Genomic DNA, 9,840 nt, shown 5'->3' with positions numbered 1-9,840 from the left:
TGTAAGGCCCAAGAGTGGTACTCAAATCAAAACAGTTGGAAGGCCAAGTCAATTACGAAGTTAAAAATATTTTATATAAAACTTGTTTATATTTTGCCAAATCTGATTTAGATTGTAAGATTGTATGTTGAAAATAGATGTTTTTTTTTTAGACTAGGTCGAGGGTCGAGTTATCCTTGCTATGGTACATGTATGATGCAAAATGGTTATATATATGTATGTGATAACATTACACGAGGACATATTTATAACGTTGGTTTTTAAGGCACAGGAAAGTTACAGATCCCGTATATGGAAGACCGTATTGTGGCATCTGAATATATATTTCTTGTCCTAATATATACATGCCACTATGATGACGGCTCGACATAATTTAGTTTGGACTTGGGACAGTTAAGGCCTCAACATATGGTGTTAAATAGTATACATGTAAGACCGTATGGTACCACCTCGATATCATTTTTGTTTTGTTTTTGACTTATGACAGTCAAGACCTTGTGCTATAATACATGCATGAATGTTGTCTCATTGACACTCATACCACATCTTCTTATATCTATGGTGCTCCATAGTATACGCCCGATATAGTATTGATGTATCATTGGTGTATTTTATTGTTAACCCTCTTTTGATTTGTTGTCTCATTACCACGTGCACTATCGCCCATGTTTTAAATAATAGTGACAATTGCTTGTTATTTCCCTTTACTATATCTTACTAAATCTGGGTTTTTTTTGCAGGTTTTTAAAGAGAAGAAAGGAACAACATCTTTATCATTAACACATTCAAGTGATAAAATTAAGTTTTCTCTTATTCTGTTTAACCGCGTCTCCTTGTTAAAAGGAATAAGACAATAAATTAAGAAAACACATATATTGTACTATATATTCCAAAATATAGGAATGTTTAGCAAAGTGTGCATAGAGAAGAGGTTGTTTTCTTGTTCGATGTTTTGGTATCGTCTGTCTTTTTATATTCCAGATCAAATAAAAGTAATACGTCACTGCTATATGGTGGACTGTTTGCAACAATTAATTTATCTCCGGAGTGGTTCACTGCTATTGCTTGTGGACGACGAATTCCATCTTCTTTGTTGAGCAAAGTTTTAACAAATTTCCCATCTTTCGTTAGCACCTGAAACGAACAAGACTTAATTATTTCAAAGAAATCTTGTTGGCAAAATAAGATGTAATACCATTAGCTTTCTAAATGAATAAAATGGCGTCCAACAAGAAAATTCTTCCAATCTGTTGACCCTTTCTTGTTTAAGTTTTTAAAGTTTATGTGATTCCCACGTGTTTTTTTCTATTGGTTTGTGTAATCAAATTTGATTTACATCGGCAAGGTATTGTTGCTAATTACTTACTTCTTACAAAAGGACGCATATTCAGAATTTAACATAGAAAGAAGAAGATACTGTTTGAATGCCAATGAGACAACTCTCCATTCAAGTCAGAACGTGAAAAAGTTAAAACCACTATAGACCAAAGTACGGCCTTTAACACGGAGCCTTGCCTCACATCGAACAGCAGGATATAAGGACCCCAAAATGACTAGTGTAAAACAGCACGAGTACTTTGTTTTTTTTACAATTAGACGCTTATACTCAGAATCTTACAGCGTAATTTTTTTTTTTTGGAAATGTTTTCTTTAACCTTATTGTCGGGTAAATTTAGTTTTAGTTTTTTTGGTTTTAAGAAAAGCTCTATTGTAATTGATCTGTGATCTGTATTCAGAAACACTTTCAGAGAGCTCCACCCTGATTTCTTTTAAGGATGTACACCTCTGAGGAGCCAAAAATTTCTACAATTAAACTTTTTTTCTTAACCTGATTTTTGGGTTTATAAGACTGTAACAAAATAATTGGTGAAGAAAAAATCATATGGTGGTGCACTTCTTTTTTCGCTACGGCCTTATAATTACATTAGATGTATGTTTCATTATAATACTTTATTTTGATTGGCTAACTGCACATCACGTGTTATTCCGTAAGCAATTGCATCACTCAATAAAACTTTTCATTCATGATAACACGTGGTCCAACAATAAAGTGCACAGATGAATTAAATAAAAACAATATAAAATTCGTGTTTTTTTTTATCATAGCTAAAAAATGTAATTATAAGTATTGAATGCTTCTTTTTGTAACTTCATAGGGTTGTAAAAGCGTTGACCGTGCGCACATTTTTAGAATGAAGCGCTTCCGCGCTCATACAAAATGTACTTCGGTCAACGCTTTTACACCCCAATGAAGTTACAAAAAGAAGCATTCAATTCTTAATTGAAAATGACCAATTTTGATGATTTTGCCATTTTTCAACCAGTTTTTACCTATTTTTGGGTTATTATTGTGAAAAAATTCACAGCTCTACAATTAAACTTTTTTTTATCTTTCTACCAAGATGAAGTGGACCAATCTAAATAAATTTTACTTAAAAAACTATAGGTAGGTGTTAATATAAGAAAGTTTTATCATATTTTGACGCTTTTTTGAGTAAAATTTACCATGCTGTCAATTTTGTATTTTTGTGATTTTTCTCAGTCTTAAGAACAAAATGCATAATATTTCAACTTTTTTATAATGAATGCTTGAAAAAATACATGTCTAAGAAAATGATATGGGATGTACACGATTCCTGTAAAAATCATTTTTTGTATCCCTAACCCATTTTCTAAAAAAATTGGCTAAAAATACAGACTTGATTGGTCGTAAAATTTTAAAACTGGATTACTCAAAAACCGTTCATTGTAACAGAGTTAAAATGCATGTTTGATTACATTTTTTTTTAAATTCATTGATATTTTCCACTTGTATCACATGTTTTGGAATAAATTCAAGAACGAGATTTCAACGAGACTGAATGAGACTGAAAAGTCAGACTATCATTTTAGGTTCGAATCTTTCCGATAGCCATGCATTCATTTTTGTAAATATTAGTTTACCTTTATTTCGTCCTCGCGCCAATCAGCCACACACACATGATTTCCAATAATATCAATAGCACGAGGCATTTGACAAGAATACTCCCATTTCTCCTGACCAAGATTTGAAACACACTTTACACTACCAAAAACACCTGTTCCGTCACTGATGTAAATATCTTCTAAGTTATCACTCAACTTGCAATACCATGGATCTTTGAACATGTTACCTCGAAAACTGTCTTTCTTCCAAATATGGTGTTGGTTTTTACCATTTGCATCTAAAACGGTCACGTGTTTATCTAAATCGTCACCAGAGCATACGACAAATTGACCATTACAATAATGAAGACCACGCAGTGCATTTGACACGGGCACTGCATGAGGAGTATATATTTTCCATTCTGCATTGTATGTTTTTTCAATTTTGATTTTATTTGGATAAACATGAAAAAATTTAATGTATCCTGCTTCAGTTGAAGCAATATAAGTTTGATGAATTAGGGTTAAGCCAAAAGGACGAACTTGGCATATCTCCGACAAAAATTTGCCTTCGCTTTCAAAAAGTTTTATCTTATAATTGCAGTTGTCTGCAGCAACAATGCGGTCGTCTTCCAAAAATATTAAACTTGTTATAAAGGATGGCTCATCGCCGTGGTCAGTTTTCAAATCAATGCTTCCTTTAAACTTTGCTTTGATAATATAGTTATCATAATTGCATTTATAGGATCGATCTGGTGTTTTGGAAGCGGATTGTCTTGTATCTGGCTTACGTTGCTTGTTGTTCTCTATTTCTGATAAAGAATGAGTTTTCGTTGCATTAAACAAATTATGAAGTCTTGCACATTCCAAACAAAAATCCTCTACACATAATTTGCAATGTTTCACTGCTTTATGTCGTAAACCCCTTTCTTTACATATTTTGCAATAAATGGGTTCAAAATTAGGAACAACAATATCCATAATGCTGACCACATGATGATTTGTTGGAAAGATGTCTACCCATTCAGAACGAGGCTTTTCTTCTGGAGCAGGCACGCGCGTCCTGCACATAGGACAGGAAAATTGTCCTTTATTTACTTGTGACATGATGTGCGATTTCAAACAATCTCTGCAAAACGTATGTAGACAAGGTAGACCCTTTGGACTGGTAAAATAGTCCGCACATATCGGACAGATTAACTCCTTCTCCACAGCTTGGGCCATATTTTTAATCCGGATCACAGTTTGAAATTGAAACTCTCGTAAGGTCTTCCAAAGAAAAGGAAAGCCTTAACATAACCGTCTTAACATACCATATCTTCCATATTTTAAACACACACGAAACGTAAGCGTATGTATACTATAGAGGAGTTTCGAATGTGAAATTTGTTATTCAAAGCACTATATTCTAAACAAAAAATAAAGATATGCATGATTAAAGAAAACAATATGAAATATGTCTACCCAATTGAGTCAAAAGTATCAAGTAACGCGAGTTATTATTTAACTGATTAACCCTTCAGTAATTTCATAAATGCATTTAAATTTTTGTTTTTACTTTATTCGTCAAATATCGGTTCTGATTACTGCAAACTATATGCTCCGCTACGTAGCTTTTATATAAGATTTTATTCATAACCTCAGACACATACTTGTGTACAAGAGGACAATATATACAAATATATAATAAGATAATACATAGCGAGACAGGACAAACGAAACACAAATGCATAGTATATTTTAAAAGACAATTGGTATAATTAGATTAAGTATTTTATGATTTTCTTCACGAAAATTGATAATTTCCTTTGAACTTGTACGTTACATATAGACAACAAGCCAGTGAATTTGTTCTTGCTTGGATTCATTACATAGTAATTTGGTATAAACTTTGATCTAAGAGCAGAAAAATCAGCATTTTTACAGGTAAACAATATATGAAACTCATCCCCTATTCCCTCATTACATAATGTACATATTCTATTTTCCCTCGCGATCCCCGCCCATCTACCCGTCTCAATAGGTAACTTCAAATTCGAGCATCGAAGTTTAGATATGTAATATCTGTCCTTGGGTAATAATCGCAATATATACGGTTCCAAACAAACTCGAGTTTGAATAAAGAATAGAATTCATCCCTAGATGCATTATGTATCTGCGAAAACCAATGCTGATAGTACTGATCTGTTAATCGCTGTTTAACCATACTTTTTAACCAATCAATATATACAACTATTTGATCGTTCCATATAAAACAAAGACCTGTATCATCAAATATAGATTTTACATATTGAATCCATTTAAATTTGGTAGGATTAGTTTCATGTAGTTTGATCATAAGTCTTAGAAGGATATTTGACAGTTTGCTCTCTGTTTTAATAGTTCTGTACCAAAATGATGCCATCCTAAGTTTTATAGAGATATCTAACGGAACCCAACCTAATTCCCCGTTAACCATAAAATTTGGTGTACTATTTTGAACACCAAGAATTTTTTTCAGAATTGCAATTGCATTTTCTCAATATTCTGTTTATTTTCAAACCCCCAAACCTCTGATGAATATAATAATATAGGTGCGATTACAGCATCGAAGAGTTGTAACTGAATATCAATAGGCAATGATATATGTTTTATCTTCCTGTAGAGAGCAAACATTGCTTTTTGTGCATGATCAAAAATCCTTTTTCTATAGTAGTACAAAAATTACCGTTATAATTAAAAGTTATTCCTAAATAATTGTAAGAATCTACAACTTCTATAGCATTACCATATACATGAAAATCAAAGTTGTCTCGTACCTTTTTTTTACTAAACACAATAATTTTTGTTTTATCTATATTAACTTGGAGTTTCCATATGTTACAATATTGTTCAAAAACATCGTGTGCATGTTGTAGTTCTTCCTTACTATCAGACATAATAACAGTGTCATCTGCGTACAAAATTACAAATATTTTAACTAACACTTGTAACAATTCTTCACAGTTTTTAGAAATATATTCTAAATCTTTTACATCATTTTCCACAAAAAAGTTTTCTAAATCATTCAAAAACACCGAAAACAAAAACGGTGATAAATTTTCACCCTGCCTAACACCAACACCACAGTTGAAGAAAGTTGAACTTTGGTTACCATATCGAACACATGTCTTTATATTTTGATACATATTATAAATAAGTTAACTGTAAATATTTTCCCAGTAATGTGAGATTTTTGTAACTTTTGCCATAACCCTATTCTCCAAACAGTGTCAAATGCTCTCTTAAAATCCACAAATGTGCAAAATAATTTTTTGCCCATCGAAAAAAATATAGATAAATTTGAATGCAGCACAAAAATATTATCGGTAGTTGAAAATCCTTTTCTAAATCCAGCCTGAGATTCTGATATAAGTTCAACTTCATCTGAGAAACTATTTAATCTCTCATTTATTATTGATGAAAAAGTTTTTCCTAAACAAGAGTTTAATGTTACACCTCTATAATTTGCAGGGTCTGCTTTGGAACCTTTATTCTTAAAAATAGGAATCATAATACCAAGAGACCATAACTCTGGAACTATTCCTGTATCTAATACTATATTAAAAACATACATTGGTATAAGATCATATACAGTACATTTTATATATTCATTAATTATTTTGTCACATCCACTAGCTTTATCATTTTTTAAGTTTTTTACACTTTTTAAAATCTCATTTTCGGTTACAGCACCATTCAATAAGCTATACAATTCATCTGGTAAATTATGTACATTAAAATTAACTTCTTGTTCCTCAGTATTTGAGTCACATCTATTCATATCTTTGAAATAGTCATAGAGAGCTTCAATAGAAATTTCAGGGTCTACGCCTTTTTTTTTTTTTATTTGACCCAATACTATTCAAAATATTCCAAAACTTTTTACTATCTGATTTTTTGGTCTGGCGTAATTTATTTCCAATATTTCTTTGGTACAGTTCATATGCTTTAGAAATTTCCATTTTATAGCTTTTGCTTGCATTTTTCATATGTTTTCGATTTTCAGCATTTTTTATAAAACTTTACCTTTTCCGCGCTTTATGAATTTTTTTTCTACTATCAAAACATTGCTTGTTAAACCAAGGTTTATTGTCGCTTTTTGGTTTGCGATTTTTAAACGGCTTGTATTTACCAAAAGTTTTTGTAGCAACTGATTGAAAAAAGTTACTAATTCTCTCTACAACTTTCTTCATCTCATTTTGATGAATCCCTTGTTGTACCTCTAAATTATCTAATTCTAACAGTATAATTTGTTCTAACTGACAATCATACGGAAGCCGATAAGGGCCATTAAAAAAAAAAAATTTATGTCGTAATTACGACATAGCATGTCGTAATTTCGACATAACATGTCGTTATAACGACATCGCTATGTCGTAATTTCGACATAATATGTCGTTATAACGACATCGCTATGTCGTAATTTCGACATAACATGTCGTTATAACGACATCTCTATGTCGTAATTTCGACATAACATGTCGTAATAACGACATCACTTTGTCGTTTTAACGACATAGCTATGTCGTAATAACGACATCACTATATATATTAAAGAATATGTATTATCATTGCCAAGAGACTAAATGACACAGAAATTAACAACTATATGTTATCATAATGCCTCCAATAATTAGAAAAGCCCCCGCATAGTCAGCTATAAAAGAGGGACGAAAGATACCAGAGGGAGAGGCCCCGAAATGCTGTGTGGCAGACAGTGTTAACATTAATTAATTATTAGCTCCCTTGGTAAAACTCCAAATTTCATATTTAAAGTATTTCATTGTTGATTAATTTACATGATGCTTAATAAGTATATATTTGTTAATTGCATAGCTTTTGCTTTTTGAATTCATTTGTTAAAGATATTTATTCATATTGTAAAGTTTAATATTTGTATCGTTGAAAAATCTTTGGTCACCTTCTTTGGTTACCTTCTGTGAGAAACTTATATAATTTATAGATCCTATTGAAGGAGTTACAGAGTTAGTCTGATAATCTACCGACCGTACAAGGGCTGTATAGCCAGTCAAGGTCGTTAAAAACTTCCATTTGTTGTCTGATAAACTCTCTACTTGATTGAACTAACATGTGAGGAATTATATGAGAACAGACATACACCCGACCTATAAACCATCGCCCAACTACATGCCTTCGTGTAATAAGGGTGAATTGATTGCTCTCTTTCTACTTACAAACGTTGGACACGATGTTTCTACAACCTCTAGGATTTAAAACAGGAATCTTCGAAATTTCATCCGCAAAACAAAATGAAAATGTTTGAAAACACGAACCAATATTAAGGCAAATTCAATATATGTTTCAAATTATGTTTTTACAGCTCTTGATCATATACTAAGTAATATCTAGTATATTTGATGATTATATTAGCAAAGCTATGTGAAAAAAACCGGATGTTCAACGTTACATTTATGAAAAACTGTTTTAAATCTTATGTATAGTGATCCTATTTCTTATTCTCTGATCTTCTTGATACTTGGCAGGAACAACGACATGTGCCGGTTCTTTGTGGCGTTAAAGACGTTATTTTTGCCAAATTTTATTTGATTTGGTGGCTTTATATTAAGCGGGAATAAGAAAAATGACCTATAGTTGTTAATTTCTGTGTCATTTAGTGTCTTGGCAATCATAATACATATTCTTTAATATATATAGTGATGTCGTTATTACGACAAGTTATGTCGAAATTACGACAAAGCGATGTCGTTATAACGACATATTATGTCGAAATTACGACATAGAGATGTCGTTATAACGACATGTTATGTCGAAATTACGACATAGCGATGTCGTTATAACGACATATTATGTCGAAATTACGACATAGCGATGTCGTTATAACGACATGTTATGTCGAAATTACGACATGCTATGTCGTAATTACGACATAATTTTTTTTTTTTTAATGGCCCTTATCGGCTTCCGTACAATCATGATCACTTTTAACATTATCTAAAAATTCTGAACACTTTTCTTTTCTCCACTTGACATATTTTTCACTACAAAATTGTGAGAGTTCGTCATTACAATTATATAAAATCACTGGAGCTTGAATAACTAAATGTAATTGACAATGGACATCTGAGACCAATGGATCAAATTCCATAATATCGAACTCTTTAACAACTGGAAATAAATTAGATGACAATAATAAATAGTCAATAACACTTGTGTCATTACAAGTTTGTTTTTTTTACCAATACCGCTATCATTACCTACTCTTGAGTTTGCTATATACATGTTATTTCTTTTACATACATTTAAAAGTTTGTGCCCATAATTATTTGGGGCACAATTACAACTTGTAACTGTGTAATGGAATACTGTTTCTAGGTAAATTTTCGTAGTCAAACATATACGAAAGTATATCCTCGTCTGAGTTAAATTAAAAAATATCAACCAGATTCTCGTCCGGTATAATATAGTCTGGTAAACTACCAGTTTTTGCATTAAAATCACCAAAAATAATACAATTTAGACTCTCTATGTTTTTTATATTAAGCATCTCATTTTCTACCTCATCGAATGATTCACTTGTTGAATATTTCGAATTCGATGGTGGAATATAAACACAACCTAGTAGACTATCAGTTTTCTGGTTTATAATAAGTTTTGAAATCTTAACCCACTGATGGGCGTCAAGTTGGTTACCTATTCCCTATTCCCTATTCCCTATTCGTTACCTATTCCCTATTCTCTATTCGTTGCCTATTCGTTACCTATTCCCTATTCCCTATTCGTTACCTATTCCATATTCGTTGCCTATTCGTTACCTATTCCATATTCGTTGCCTATTCGTTACCTATTCCCTATTCCCTATTCGTTGCCTATTCGTTACCTATTCCCTATTCCCTATTCCCTATTCGTTACCTATTCGTTACTTATTTGATTTTT

General features: G+C 31.8%; 1 long non-coding RNA gene across 1 annotated transcript; it reads right to left on the bottom strand.

Annotated features, from left to right (window-relative positions):
* Nucleotides 1-866: 866 nt before the first annotated feature.
* Nucleotides 867-4,273, bottom strand: LOC143078014 (uncharacterized). Its single transcript, XR_012978995.1, has 2 exons — nucleotides 2,944-4,273; nucleotides 867-1,134 (listed from the first exon to the last, which is right to left on the bottom strand). It is a non-coding gene; the product is annotated as an uncharacterized LOC143078014 (long non-coding RNA).
* Nucleotides 4,274-9,840: the final 5,567 nt, after the last annotated feature.

This window comes from Mytilus galloprovincialis, chromosome 6 (genome assembly GCF_965363235.1).
Source record: "Mytilus galloprovincialis chromosome 6, xbMytGall1.hap1.1, whole genome shotgun sequence".
NCBI lineage: Eukaryota > Metazoa > Mollusca > Bivalvia > Mytilida > Mytilidae > Mytilus > Mytilus galloprovincialis.
The sequence above is the reverse complement of the archived record's forward strand: the minus strand, read 5'-3'. Positions and strand labels throughout refer to the sequence as shown.